This window comes from Odocoileus virginianus, chromosome 1 (genome assembly GCF_023699985.2).
Source record: "Odocoileus virginianus isolate 20LAN1187 ecotype Illinois chromosome 1, Ovbor_1.2, whole genome shotgun sequence".
NCBI classification, from domain to species: domain Eukaryota; kingdom Metazoa; phylum Chordata; class Mammalia; order Artiodactyla; family Cervidae; genus Odocoileus; species Odocoileus virginianus.
The window spans coordinates 78,633,356-78,649,531 of record NC_069674.1 but is presented as its reverse complement, the minus strand read 5'-3'; positions in this window follow the sequence as shown (position 1 = coordinate 78,649,531).

The window sequence follows — 16,176 nt, the reverse complement described above, 5'->3', positions numbered from 1 at the left end:
AACAAACTGTTTGACTAATAACTATTTTCTCTGAAATAATGGCATCTATATGTTAAATAGTAATTAAGTAAAATTTTTTTTTAAATATTCATTTCTTCTTGAAAAATGAAAGTGAAAGTCACTCAGTCATGTCTGACTCTTTGCGACCCCTTTGGACTCCATGGAATCCTCCAGGCCAGAATACTGGAGTAGGTAGCCTTTCTTTTCTCCAGGGGATCTTCCCAACCCAGGGATCAAACCCAGGTCTCCTGCAGTTCAGTTGGATTTTTTACTAGCTGAGCCACAAGGGAAGCCCAAGAATGCAAAATAAAAACCACTTCATATGTTACATGAACAAGTAAGACAGGTTTCTTTTACCAGAAAAGCTATAGAGGAAAAATCACTCTCTTGATATAAATGCAAAGTACTGCTTTCTCATTTCACAGACTCAGAATCTTCCTGGGTGTGTAATGCTTCTATGTTGAGAAGATGAATAGTTATTCATATAATTTAAATTGTCATCTTTCAACATTAGTTAATGGAAGAATTAGGACTAAAAGTCAAGTGCCTTTAGGACCACACCACTCACCAAGATGATTCCCCTCATTGCATTTACATTCCTTTGTATGTATGTATCTATTTATTTCCTACCAATATAGAACATAAGTGGATTATTGACTCAATAATTGTGTTTTCCCCCAATGACTGATTCACTGATATATTTGAGAAGAAATTGAAAAATAGCTGAAACATGCTTTTTCATATTTATAATCAAGTATCTTGCTATTCTCAAGTTGGAACACCTCAAATGGACCTTCAACAATTTATGATGTTAACTAACATTTATATCAATCAGTCATTCAAATAGGAACACTTGAGATTATTGCTTTATTTAGAAGTGACTCATTTAAGCAAACTATAGTCTACCTTTATGTTTAAAGATTATTGCAAAAACATTCAATTAGAATTTTTTTAGTAACTATGAAAAATCAAAAGTAGTGTTTACTTACAAAATGTCAAGTTATTTGAATATGTGTGTGTGTGTGTACACCCACATGTGCATGTTTAAATTACTTGAAATTTTGTAAACACTACTTTTGATTTTTCATAGTTACTAAAACAAATATCTTTCTCTAAATGTTAAGTCTTTCATGATCTCTGCGGTCCATTAACTAATATTAGCATGTGCCCTAGACTTTGCCCTATTCTCAAATTTTGATCACCCATGATAGAACAGAAAAGCTGCAGACCTGAAATTAACAAATTCTTACATACATTCTTAACAATACATTCTTACATAGATATGGAATGTATTTGTATGTAATGGAAAAAGAGTATTATTCTGTACTTAAAGGATAAATGACTCAAGAAAAGATGGAAAATTGCCACTTTTCTATTCTCCCTCCTTTTCTGATATTTCGTTCCACAGTGGAGATGGCATTTGTTCATTATATTTTTTAATGATATTAGGTGTTCATTTGTGAAACTGAGATTAGAGCCCACTTATTTTTATACCAAAATTCATGCCTATATACATAAGATGCACAGATCAGTATAACTGGTATCTGGAGACCTGAGTTTTGATTGTCCCAGTTTTACTCCTTAGAGCTGGCATTAGACAAGTCACTTATGTCCATTAGCCTCAGGTTTTTATCATCATAGTGGGTAGGAAATAAGTCTTTCTAACATATTGTATAAGTGGGGATCTATTTGTTTGTGTACCTCTACAAAACACTGAAGTGACAATATAGATATCAAATGTAAGAAAGCCAAATACATCATGGTTGTTTGTGTAAGTTGTATGAAAAAAACAAATTTTTTGTTTTTAACTTAATTTTTTTCCATGAAATGATTTTTAAAAGCTTCACTATAAAAACACAACTATGCAGGTATATATACATATATATATATATATATATATATATATATATATATACATAAATATATTAGTGTTTGTTAAACACTAAGTATTTGGAAAATTTAAATCTTTCTACTTGGTTGACAATAGGTTCTTAGTTTTCCATGGTACAATTTTTATTATTTTTATATCTAGCCAAATCAAAGTTAGCCATCATAGTAAACAAAGGAGTCTGAAATGCGGTACTTGGTTGCAATCTCAAAAATGACAGAATGATCTCTGTTCATTTCCAAGGCAAATCATTCAATATCATGGTAATCCAATTCTATGCCCTACCAGTAACCCTGAAGAAGCTGAAGTTGAATGGTTCTATGAAGACCTACAAGACCTTCTAGAATTAACACCCCAAAAAAAGAATGTCCTTTTCTTTATAGGGGACTGGAATGCAAAAGTAGGAAGTCAAGAAACACCTGGAGTAACAGGCAAATTTGGCCTTGGAAGCAGGGCAAAGGCTAATAGAGTTTTGCCAAGAGAACACACTGGTCATAGCAAACACCCTCTTCCAACAACACAAGAGAAGACTCTACACATGGACATCACCAGATGGTCAACACTGAAATCAGATTGATTATATTCTTTGCATCCAAGGATGGAGAAGCTCTATAGGTCAGCAGCAACAAGACAGGGAGCTGACTGTGGCTCAGATCATGAATCCTTATTGCCAAATTCAGATTTAAATTGAAGAAAGTAGGGAAAACCACTAGACCATTCAGGTGTGACTTAAATCAAATCCCTAACAATTATACAGTGGAAGTGACAAATATATTTAAGGGACTAGATCTGATAGACAGAGTGCCTGATGAGCTATGGATGAAGGTCTGTGACACTGTACAGGAGATAGGGATCAAGACCATCCCCAAGGAAAAGAAATGCAAAAAAGAAAATGGTTGTCTGAGGAGGGCTTACAAATAGCTGTGAAAAGAGGAGAAGCAAAACACAAAGGAGAAAAGGAAAGATATTCCCATTTGAATGCAGAGGTCCATAGAATAGCCAGGAGAGATAAGAAGGCCTTTCTCAGTGATCAGTGCCAATAAATATAGGAAAACAATAGAATGGAAAAGACTAGAGATCTCTTCAAGAAAATTAGAGATACTAAGGGGACATTTCATGCAAAGATGGGCACAATAAAGGACAGAAATGGTATGGCCCTAACAGAAGCAGAAGATATTAAGAAGAAGTGGCAAGAATACACAGAAGAACTGTACAAAAAAATATCTTCATGACCCAGATAATCAAGATGGTGTGATCACTCACCTAGAGCCAGACATCCTGGTATGTGAAGTGAAGTGGACTTTAGGAAGCATCACTAGGAGCAAAGCTAGTGGAGGTGATGGAATTCCAGTTGAGGTATTTCAAATCCTAAAAGATGATGCTGTGAAAGTGTTGCACTCAATATGCTAGCAAATTTAGAAAATTCAGCAGTGGCGACAGAACTGGAAAAGCTCAGTTTTCGTTCAAATCACAGAGAAAAACAATGCCAAAGATTGCTGAAACTACTGCACAACTGCACTCATCTCACAGGCTTGCAAAGTGATGCTCAAAATTCTCCAAGCCAGGCTTCAATAGTATGTGAACCATGAACTTCCAGCTGTTCATGCTGGCTTTAGAAAAGGCAGAGGAGCCAGAGATCAAATTGCCAACATTCGTTGAATCATCAAAAAGGCAAGAGTTCCAGAAAAACCTCTATTTCTGCATTATTTACTATGCCAAAGCTTTTTACTGTATGTATCACCACAAACTGTGGAAAATTCTGAAAGAGATGGGAATACCAGACCACCTAACCTGCCTCTTGAGAAATCTGTATGCATGTCAGGAAGCAATAGTTAGAACTGGACATGGAACAATGGACTGGTTCCAAATCGGGAAAGGAGTACGTCAAGGCTGTATATTGTCACACTGCTTATTTAACTTATATGCAGAGTACATCATGAGAAATGCTAGGCTGGATGAAGCAAAACTGGGAATCAAGATTTCCGGGAGAAATATCAATAACTGCACATATGCAGATGACACCCCCTCATGGCAGAAAGTGAAGAAGAACTAAAGAGCCTCTTGATGAAAGTGAAAGGGGAGAGGGAAAAATTTGGCTTAAAGCTCAACATTTAGAAAACTAAGGTCATGGCATCTGGTCCCATTACGTCATGCCAAATAGATGGGGAAACAATGGAAACAGTGGCAGACTTTATTTTGGGGGTCTCCAAAATCACTGTAGATGGTGACTGAAGCCATGAAATTAAAAGTCTCTTGCTCCTTGGAAGGAAGGTTATGACCGACCTAGACAGCATATTAAAAAGCAGAGACATTATTTTGCCAACAAATGTCCATCTAGTCAAAGCTATGGTTTTTCCAGTAGTCATGTATGGATGTGGGAATTGGGCTATAAAGAAAGCTGAGCACTGAAGAATTGATGCTTTTGAACTGTGATGTTAGAGAATACTCTTGAGAGTCCCTTGGACTGCAAGGAGATCAAACCAATCCATCCTAAGAAAATCAGTCCTGAATATTCATTGGAAGGACTGATGCTGAAGCTGAAACTTCAATACTTTGGCCACCTGATGTGAAGAACTGACTTATTTGAAAAGATCCTGATGCTGGAAAAGATGAAGGCAGGAGGACAAGGGAATATTAGAGGATGAGATGGTTGGGTGGTATCACCAACTCAATGGACATGAGTTTGAGTAAACTCCAGGAGTTGGTGATGGACAGGGAGGCCTGGTGTGCTGCAGTCCATGGGGTCACAAAGAGTCAGATACATCTGAGCATCTGAACTGAACTGAAATCAAAGTTAAATGATTAAGAGTTGATAGTTATTTCTTAGTCATTTATTTAACCATAGTGTATGGCACATAAATACTCAAAAAAGTTGATGAATGCCTCCTGTATTAATATAGAACATCTCTTTGGGCCTTCAAAATGGTGTAGTATAATAGATATGTACCATATTGAGAGTTTATCCATGTTCCCATTCCCAAGTTGACTTGACTCAAAAATCCTAGATGTCTGAGTGTCTAATTTACTTTCATAGCCATATATTTATAAGCATAAGTAAGTAAATGAGGTTGCTCAGTCGTGTCTGACCCTTTGCGATCCTATGGACTGTACCCTACCACTTTCCTCCATCTATGGAATTTTCCAGGCAAGAGTACTGAAGTGGGTTGCCATTTCCTTCTCCAGGGGATCTTCCCAGCCCAGGGATCAAACCCAGATCTCCCACATTGCAGGCAGACCCTTTCCTGTCTGAGCCAACAGGGAACCTTTTATAAGCATAGGGGATTAAAAATAAGAAAGGGGGATATTTTCTCCTTTTTTAAGTACTTTTCCCCCCATAGGAGAACTTAACAAGTTGTGAGGCACATGAAATAATTTTAGAATATCATCTCAAACATCCTTACATTTAAGCATCTCATTCACAAGTGTTAAATCTACTTTAAGACCTGAATTGTCAAGGATCACATAAATTGGGTAGCTGCCAAATTTCCACTTCAGTTTATGCTGTATAGACAGAACATGTATCCAAATGATCTGCATGAATCAGCATTCAGCTGTCTCACAATCTATTTCAGCCATTGCCCATGGCCAATTAGGTAAGAAAGAATACTCATTAGAATGAAACGTAGAGTATATTTTGTTTATAACACTGGTGCAAATCTTTTTCTAATCCTTCCTTCTTCTACATACAAAAAAGGAGGTTTGGTCTTGGAATTCATAAAAGTACAACACAACATTTTAAAGTTGTTCATAGTTATCATTTTTAAAACAAATTCTCAAAATTTAGTTCTAAACACTAAGTAGTAAACTTAAGATTGTTCCTTTAAACTATATACAAATATACTGATAAGAAGCCTCAGACCAATTTTTAAAGAAAAATTCTCACCATGAAAGTTCAGAGATTATATCTTCAAAAAAAAAAGAACAACTATCCTCCTGTGGCGAAACTGTCCCGAGTGGGGAACTGATTTTCTGTTGCTATCATTAACTCAGATTGCCTAACTGAACTCAACATTTAGCATATGACACCATCTCTTATACCTTTAAGTTTCTGTAAAAAGGTTATAAGAATCTGTTATTTCAAATATATTTGTTCAATAAGATGTAATGTATTAAATGAAATGGTTATTTTAAGATACATTTGTACTCTCCTTTGAAAGGATTGCATTCAAAGTAATTATCGTAGCCAGTGTTTATATAAAATTATATTTATTTTTATCTTAAACTTCCTGTTGGAATTTTTACATTTCTTCAGGAAAAGATATTTGTCCCAACCCACCATATATATTTAAGAAATTAAGAATGAAAGTTCTTATATTTCTAGCATACTCTTACTTTAAAAATATCTTTCATTTTTAATCAAATTTAATCCAAATTTAAATCAAAAGGAATTAATATAGTATCATACTGTCCACTAAAATTGTAGTGAATATTCAGTGTGATAAAATGAAAAGTATCAACATATGAATATGATGCCAGCTAAATTGTTAATTTTTGAGAAATCTTATTAAATGTATTGTAATAGTTTCAAAGATCATGTGCTATTTGTTAATATAATTAAAATCACTTTTTATTTGGTTTATACATATAATTACTCAGTATTGAATCCATTACTGGGATCATATAAAATTGATTTGAGCATACTCTGACAGTGGTAAAAGATTTAAAGTAAGAGTTCATTGTTTATATGGTTGAATATACATTGTCTGAATTTTGATCTTGCCACCAGATGGCAGGAAAAATCAGAGTCAAATAATTCTGTTACAGTGTGAGTAAAGGATTTTTTTTTTCATTGTGGGTGTTTTCTATTGTTGATATTTTGTACAAAACCTAAGACATCTTAAGTACAATGTGAATAAATATGATACCTGACAACTACTCATGAAAAGTTTTCTGTTTTTTCAATGCAATCATGCTATAAATAATTTTTAATATAATCATGTTATAATATGAATTTAAAAATTACAATTAATATTATTTTAGGAACATTCAGCTTCCTGTAATAGCTGAAGCTGTCAGGCCCTAGAATCCCCAAAGTAAAACAACTTGCTCTTAGTTCCTTTATGCATACATCTTTACTTAAAAGAATGATATGACAATGATGCTTATAATTAATGAATACTCAACAAACAGATGATGATAAAGAAAGCTAAACTCTCACCTGAAAGTTAGTATCTTTCAGGTCAAAGCCAAATAGAAACTTATCTATGGCTGATATATGTCTGACTATTTCACAGAGTAAACACTTTCAAGTCTTAGTGTAATGGCACTTGACATCTTCTGTAAATAAAACCTAACTTAATTATAACACAGAGTAAAGGCAGAAAGAGAATGTGTTCCCCAAACTGCAGTAAGTCTCCACAGTTCCCTTTATGCTTTTTTCAAGTATGCTTTTTTTGCTTTTAATTTTTCAAGATCATCTTCACTGTAAGTATATGTGGAGAGAATTGAGGTAAACTTTAGAAAGAATTAAGTCAAATAATTGGTGCACATGTATTGTGGATACATCTTTCATTGCTCTAATGACCATAACAGTTGCTTCAATACATCTGCTTCACCTTTGTTATGGTGGTTTTCTTTGCCTTGCCTTACAGTGTCACTATAATATTAAGAAGGACAAGTATTGTTTTCTCCCTCTTCTTTTTTTTTTTTATAGTTTTGTTCAATTATTTATTTTTGACTGTACTGGGTCTCTGCTGCTGCACAGACTTTCTCTAGGTGTGGCGAGCAGGAGCTACTCTCTAGCTGCAATGCCCGGGCCTCTCATTGCAGTGGCTCCTCTTGGTGCAGAGCACAGGCTCTAGGGTGTGCAGGCTTCAGTACTTGCAGCATACAGGCTCAGTAGTTGCAGCTCCTAGCCTCTCGACCACAGACTCAGTAGTTGTGGCCCATGGGCTTAGTTGCTCTGCGGTATGTGGGGTCTTCCTGGATCAGGTATCGAACCCATGTTTCCTGCAGTGGCAGGCGGATTCTTTACCACTGCATCACCAGGGCAGTCCTCCCTCTTCTAAAAGAAAAATTGTAACTGGAATTGAGTCCTCTAATCAGGTCAAGTTTGATTCATTGATGTGATCCTTTCTTTGGCGTATTAGCAAATCCACTATTACACTTTTTTTTTTTCTTTGCAAAGAAAGGCAAACAGCTATTCTTGATAAATTCTAGATTACTCCTTACTGTGATAATATTAACAATGGAAGACTATTTAATACAGAGAGTGTGGCCTTAAGGGAAAGATGAATGTTTCTTTCAAGTGGCTCCATTGTATGCCATTTCCTGACCTCTCACAGAAGATTGTAGCATTGCACTGTGGATTAAAATGAGGTCCACCTGTCATTCAAACCAAAACAGTCTCACCAACCCTAATATCCTCTGAAACCAGATCTCAACGCTCTTTTTTCCAGGCTTCTCACTGTTAAATTTGCATAGCAGCAGGTACTCACTGTGCGGAAAGGTACATTTTTAATTTTCTCCCCAGATTTTTTTGTCTTTTATAAAGATAAGGCAAAAATTGGGGAGTTTTGGAGAAGGTTAACATAAAGATTTAAGCTATCACTCATAAAACGATCTGCTACAAATCTAGAAGGATGTTACCATGCAAACTTCCAAAATTAACCAGAGATTGTTAAGAGATTGAAGTGATTTCAACAGTTTATGTAAATTTACTTCTGAAAAAATGACCCCTGTTTACTTGTACAAATGGTCACAGAGAGTGACAAGTGACCTAGTATACCTAGTTCAGGCAGGTTGCAAATGAAAAAGAAAAATGACACCTGTGTCAGTGACAGATGAACTTTGCATCCATCATGCGGCTGTAGGGAAAACAGGTAGGTGAATTGCTGTTGTCTGCAAGTCTTTCATCAGCAGCACTCCATGAAGCAGTGCCAGGGGCAAAATGCATACTTTCCCTGTGAGTGTCCTACTATGAACTTTGGCTTTTAAAGACTTTTAAAACTAATTCTTAAGGAATAGTTACCTAGCATTATTTATGTTTCATGCTGAGGGTCAATTATGGAGTTGACCAAAGGGTTCTTTGGGGTTTTTCCATACAATGTCATATGGAAAACCTGAACCAACTTTTTGGCCAACCCAGTAAAAAGGAAGCACTAGGTTTAGAGAAAAGTAATGGGATAGAGATTATCATGAAATTTACCTGGGCCAGGAGAACACCAGATTAATATTATTAAATATGCTACCACAAGCTACCTTTATGAATGCTTCTGGGAATAACACACAAATACTTTCAGATGGCCACAATCTATTCACAAGGTGTTTGATACCTATCTACATTGTAGACATCATCAACTCTCAAACAATAGAATTCATTTCTCTGTAATGATTCTGGTGAATTTCTCTTTCATTGTTTTACAAAAAAGTATGACAGACAACTAACACAGAATAATACACATCCTAGTGAATTTGTGTTAGACAATTGTTTCAGTTACTATCTATTTCTTAAAATCTGGCCTTAAAATAAATCTTATGTTATTTAAGTCAAATCTTAAGTTATCTTAAGTCAATCTTATGTTGACTTAGTAAGTCCTTGTTCTGTTTTGCCAAACGTTGAACTTATAAGCTTTACAAAGGGAAGGAACATAAGTGTAGTCGTAATATGAATCTTTTTATTCAGACTCAAGCCAGACAGTCAAAAAAAAAAAAAAAAAAAAAGGATAAAAGTACGCTTAAAGCTGTAAAGATACAGGTAGAAAATTTTAGATAATTTGCAAATGTGAAGTTAAACAAATACTGGTAAATTTATTTAGAAATTAGGAATATTAAGAAGAGGAACAGAAATTACAAATTTCTCTCATGTAACTGCTTCTTTATTTTAGAAAAATGTAATGGTACTGAATACAGTTGTAGTGGTGGTTGTTTAGTCACTAAGTTGTGTCCAGCTCTTGTGACCCCACGGACTATAGTCTCCCAGGCTCCTCTGTCTATGAGGTTTCCCAGGTGAGAATACTGGAGAAGGTTGCCATTTCCTTCTCCAAGGATCTTCCCAACCCAGGGACTGAACCCATGTCTCCTGCATTGCAGGCAGATTCATTACCACTGAGTGGCCGGGAAAGCCCACTGAATATAGTTGTGTAAACCAAAAAGGAGGGGGAAGGCCCCAAGATTTCCAACTTCTTAATATTGCCTACCTTGGAAGAGAGGAAGTTAGAGGGACAGTACACATTTAAAATACATACTTGTTTCTATTTCCAATGAGCTACTTATTGAAATATGAACTCAGCATACAACTGGATCATCAATGATTTTCAAACATGAATTTTGCCAAGGCGAATGTGCTCTGATGAATTTGCTTTAAATTTTCAAACCATGTCACTTTTAAAGCAGTACTGAATTTCAGGGACTGTGGAGACTTAAACAGAAAATCTTGGCTACTTCTGCATTAAATAATTATATATAAAGCACATTTTTATCTATTTTATAATGTATATATGCTATAAAAATTACTACTACCATTGAAAAGTAGTCTGAATCTCAGGTTAATGATTTAGTTTCATCTATTCAACAATAATTTATGTCTCTAAGCATCTGTAGTCAATTTAAGAGTTATTTGTGATAGCTGGGCAAATTTGTTCCAGAATGATTCAGAATTGATGACAGGGGCTTTTCTTCGTGACTTTGATTACCCATGGACCTGATTTTAAATATCACCCAAAGGATATATTTGGTTTTGAGAGGAAAGCAAAATAGTTTCTGCATTGGTTTAGGAGAAATGTTATTTGTGTTGTACATATTTTTAACCCAATAATTTTGTTTCTGATCATTTAAGTGTATACTCTAATCAATTAGCAAAAATATATGTACCAGGGTATTCATGTTTAAGGGGCTTCCCTGATGGCTCAGGTAAAGAATCTACCTGCCAATGCAGGAGATGGAATGTGGGTTCGATCCCTGGGTCCCTTCCTCTGGAGGAAATGGCAACCCACTCCAGTATTCTTGCCTGGGAAATTCCATGGATAGAAGAGCCCAGCTGGCTACAGTCGATCGGGTCACAAAAGAATCAGACATGACTTTGCAACTGAACAACACTCATGTTTAAAACAGATTTTCCACCTACTCCACCCTTGAACCCCCTCAGCTTAATAGAAGTAGAGAAGGCTGCATTCATGCTGATGGGTCCCTCTTTATTTTTATGTTTTTTAATTTTTATTGAAATATAGTTGATTTGCAATGTTACATTAGTTTCAGGTACAGCAAACTGAATCTGTTACACGTATACATATACCCACTCTTTTTTTTTTTTTTTTTAGTCTTTTCCTATATGGTTCATTATAGAATGTAGTTATAGTACCCTATGCTATGCTTTGCAGTAGGTTCTTATTAGTTATTTTATATATTGTAGCTTGTGTATGTCAATTCCAATCCCCCAATTAATCCCTCTCTCCCTTATCCCCTAGTAACATATATTGCTTTCTATATCCTCATTCTACTTCTATTTTTTAAATAAGTCCATTTGAACTCTTCTCCTTAGATTCCACATAGAAGTGACATCATATGATATTTGTCTTTCAATGCTTGACTTCACTCAGTATGACAGCCTCTAGGCCCATCCATGTTACTGCAAATGGCATTATTTTGTTCTTTTTTGTGGCCGAATATTATTCCGCTGTATACATGTACTACATCTTTATTCCTCTGTTGATGGACATTGAGATTGCTTCCACGTTAGTCATGTTGAGCATTTTTTCATGTGCTTTTAGGCCATTGGTATGTCTTCTTTAAGAGATGCTTATTTAGATCTTCCGTCCATTTTCACTAGGTCTTTTTGGGGGGGACATAGAGCTGCATGAGATGTTTATATATTTTGGAGATTAATCCCTTTTCAATGGCTTCATTTGCAAATATTCTTATTGTTTATGGTTTCCTTTCTGTGCCAAAGCTTTTAATCTTAATTAGATCTCATTTGTTTATTTTTGTTTTTATTTTCATTACTCTAGGAGGTGTATCAAGAAACATCTTGCTACTATTTATGACAAACAGTGTTCTACCTATGTTTTCCTCTGAGTTTTACAGTGTCTGGCCTTATATTTAGGTCTTTAATCTGTTTTGAGTTTATTTTTATATATGGTGTTAGGGAGTTTTCTAATTTCATTCTTTTACATGTAGCTGTCCAGTTTTCCCAGTGCTGCTTATTGAAGAGGCTGTCTTTCCTCCATTGTATACTCTTGTCTGCTTTGTCATAGATTGGGTAACTATAGGCATATGGATCTCTCTCTAGGCTTTCTATCCTATTCCATTGATTTATATTTCTGTTTTTGTGCCAGTACCATACTGTTTTGATTACTGTAGCTTTGTGGTATAGTCTGAAGTCAGGAAATCTGAGCCTTCCAGCTTTTCTTCTATCTCAAGTTTGTTTTGCCCATTTGGGGTCTTTTTATGATTTGTATGGAAATGCAAAATTTTTTTGTTCTAATTCTGTGAAAAGTGCCATTGGTAATTTGATATTCATTGAGATTAATTTGATATTCATGTGAGATTCATTGAATCTCTAGATTGCCTCAGGTAGTATAGTCATTTTGACAATATTGATTCTTCCAATTCAAGAATATGGTATACCTCTCCACCTGTTTGTGTTATCTTTGAATTCTTTCATCAGCATCTTCTAGTTTTCTGAGTACAGGTCTCTTGCCTCCTTAGACAGCTTTATCCCCAGGTGTTTTATTCATCTTGGTGCAATGGTAAATGGATTGTTTCCTTAATTTCTCTTTCTGAATCTTTTGTTGTTGGTGTATAGGAATGCAAGAGAGTTTTACGTATTAGTTTTGTATCCTGACTTTACCAAATCTATTAATGAGCTCTAATAGTTTTCTGGTAGCATCTTTAGTATTTTCTATGTATAGTATCTGCAAACAGTGACAGTTTTACTTCTTTTTCAATTTGGATTCCTTTTATTTCTTTTTCTCCCCTGATTGCTATGGTTAGGACTTGCAAAACTATGTTGAATAATAGTGGTGAAAGTGGACATCCTTCTCATTTTCCTAATCTTAAAGGAAATGCTTTCAGTTTTTCACCACTGAGGATATTTGCTGTGGATTTATCATATCTGACCTTTATTATGTTGAGGTAGTTTCCTTTATGCCCACTTTCTGGAGGTGTTTATTATTATTATTATTATTATTATCATAAATAGATGTTAAATTTTGTCATTTTTTCTGCATCTATGGATATAATCATATGGTTTTTACTCTTTAATTTGTTGATATGGTGTCCCACATTGATTTTGCATATACCAAAGGATCCTTGCTTTCCTGGGATAAATCCCACTTTGTCATGGTTTATGATCCTTTTAATGCATTGTTAGATTCTGTTTGCTAATATTTAGTTGAGAATGTTTGCATCTATATTTGATATCACCAGTCTTTTTAAAATTACCCTTTTTGATGGATGTATAGCAGTATCTCACTGTGTTTTTAATTTGCATTTTCTTGATGATTTATGATGTAAAACATCACTTCAAACATGCATTGGTTAACCTTATATTTTGTTTCACTAAGTGGAACATCAAGTCATTTTCTCATTTTTATTACATTGTCTTCAGTTTATTCCTTGGAATTTGCTATGTATCAGTTCAGTTCATTTCAGTCTCTCGGTCGTGTCCAACTCTTTGTGACCCCATGAATCGCAGCACACAAGACTTCCCTGTCTATCACCAAGTCCCGGAGTTTTACTCAAACTCATGCCCATCGAGTCGGTGATGCCATCCAGCCATCTCATCCTCTGTCATCCCCTTCTCCTCCTGCCCCCAATCCCTCCCAGCATCAGGGTCTTTTCCAATGAGTCAACTCTTCACATGAGGTGGCCAAAGTATTGGAGTTTCAGCTTCAGCATCAGTCCTTCCAATGAACACCCAGTACTGATCTCCTTTAGGATGAACTGGTTGGATTTCCTTGCAGTCCAAGGGACTCTCAAGAGTCTTCTCCAACACCACAGTTCAAAAGCATCAATTTTTCGGCATTCAGCTTTCTTCACAGCCCAACTCTCACATCCATACATGACCAATGGAAAAACCATAGCCTTGACTAGATGGACCTTTGTTGGCAAAGTAATATCTCTGCTTTTTAATATGCTATCTAGGTTGGTCATAACTTTCCTTCCAAGGAGTAAGAATCTTTTAATTTCATGGCTGCAGTCACCATCTGCAGTGATTTTGGAGCCCCCAAAAATAAAGTCTGACACTGTTTCCACTGCTTCCCCATCTATTTCCCATGAAATGATGGGACCAGATACCATGATCTTCATTTTCTGAATGTTGAGTTTTAAGCCAACTTTTTCACTCTCCTCTTTCACTTTCATCAAGAGGCTTTTTAGATATGTAAATATACATATATATACATATTGAATAAGACTATTTTGTCAGATGTTTGCAAATATTTTCCTTCCAGTGTGTGGCTTGCTTAGTCCTTATTTTGAAGTGCATTGGTTAACCTTATGTTTTGGAGGAACAGAAATTTCTAATTTTGATCAAGTGCAGGTAATTAATGTTTTTAAGATTCATTCATTTTTTATTTTATCTAAAAATATTTGTGTCTCAAATTTGCAAATATTGTCCTATATTTTCATATCAGATTTTCATTTCTAGCTTTCATATTTAGTTGCATCTTATATCTCAAATTATTTATTTTGTATATTCTGAGGTAAGGGTTATGGTTCATTTTTTCAATATGAACTTACCTGTTTTAACACAGTATATTAAATAGACTTTGATTTTCACATTGAACTCTCCTGATGCCTTAGTGGACATTTGAACATACATATGTGAGCCTTAGCTGGATCTCTTTTCTCTTTTCTCTCACAAATAACCTTCCACCCTCACCACACTGCACTGATGAGCACAGCTTTACATGAGCCTTTTAATCAGGTAGGCTAGGTACTTCAAAGTGTTCTTCTCTTTTAGAGTCTCATTTTGTTTCCTTTATTTCTATATAAATGCCTATTTCTTCAAAAAAGCTTGCTAAGATTTTGATTTGGAGGACAGGGAAGCCTGACATGTTGCAGTCCATGGGGTCACAAAGAGTTTGATATGACTAACTGAACAGCAACAACAGTTAATCTGTAGGTCAGTTTGATGAGATTGGATATTTTAACAATACTGAATTTCAGTTCATTTAGATCTCCTTTAATTTCTTTTTCAGCAATCCTTGGTAGTTTTCAGTGTAGAGGCCTTGACAGCTTTAATTAACTGCTAAAGATTTTTATATGATTAATGTTGTGGTAATTTAAAAAATTTATTTTTAAATTAGTTTTTGCTAGTATGTAGAGTTTAGTTGATGTTTATATATTGAACTTGAATCCTGCCATTTATGCTGTTTATGTGATAGTCTAGTTGTCCTCTTTTAAAGCTTTCATAAAGCTTTCTAACTACACAAACCTGTTTCCTGCAAATAAAAATGGTGTTACTAGTATTTTCCATTTTTACTGTTATTAATACCATTTTTTCTTTGGCTTAAAATTTAAATGTAATGTTCTTGGTGAATGGTTGATGATGATAATGATCATGATTATGATGAATGTATTTAGAAAGAGTGGACATCTTTTTATTGTTCCTAATCACAGAGGATAAATATTCAATACTTCACTGGTATTTTGATTCTGATTATAGGATTTTTACAAGTGGTCTTTATAATATTAATAAACATTGCTTCTCACCATAATTTGAGAGTTTTGATCAATGAGAGTATTGCATTTTATCAAAAGCTTTTTAAGTCTCTATAGATATGATCATAAAATTTTCTTCTATTATTATACTAATTGGTGAATTGCATTGATTTTTTTAATATTGTACAGTTTTGCATAATACAGTTTGTTGGATTGCATATACTATTTTACGTGTTGTTACCTTAGATTTGTTAATGCTATGTTCATGATATCAGTCTATAGGCAATATTTTTCTTTCTATCCTTGTCAGGCTTTAATATTTGGTATGTTGGCCTCATAAAATAAATTTGATTGTGGTCTGTTTCCTATTTTATGGATAGATATAATTTCTTCCTTGGTTTGAGAATACTGACTGGTATATCCACCTGGGCCCGGAGTTTTCTTTGTGTGAGGGCTTTTAAAATGAAGTCCATTACTTTAGTTGAATTGGGCTATTCAGCTTTCTTCATTTCTTCTTTTGTCAGTTTTGGTAAATTATGCTTTACACGAATTCACCTATTTCTTCTAAGTTGCAAATGTGCTAGTATAATCGTCTTCACTAAATCTTCTTACAATCCCCCCTTTTTTAATGTATGATCCATAGTGATGTCTCTTGTTTATGAATTTGTGACTTTTCCTCATCAGTC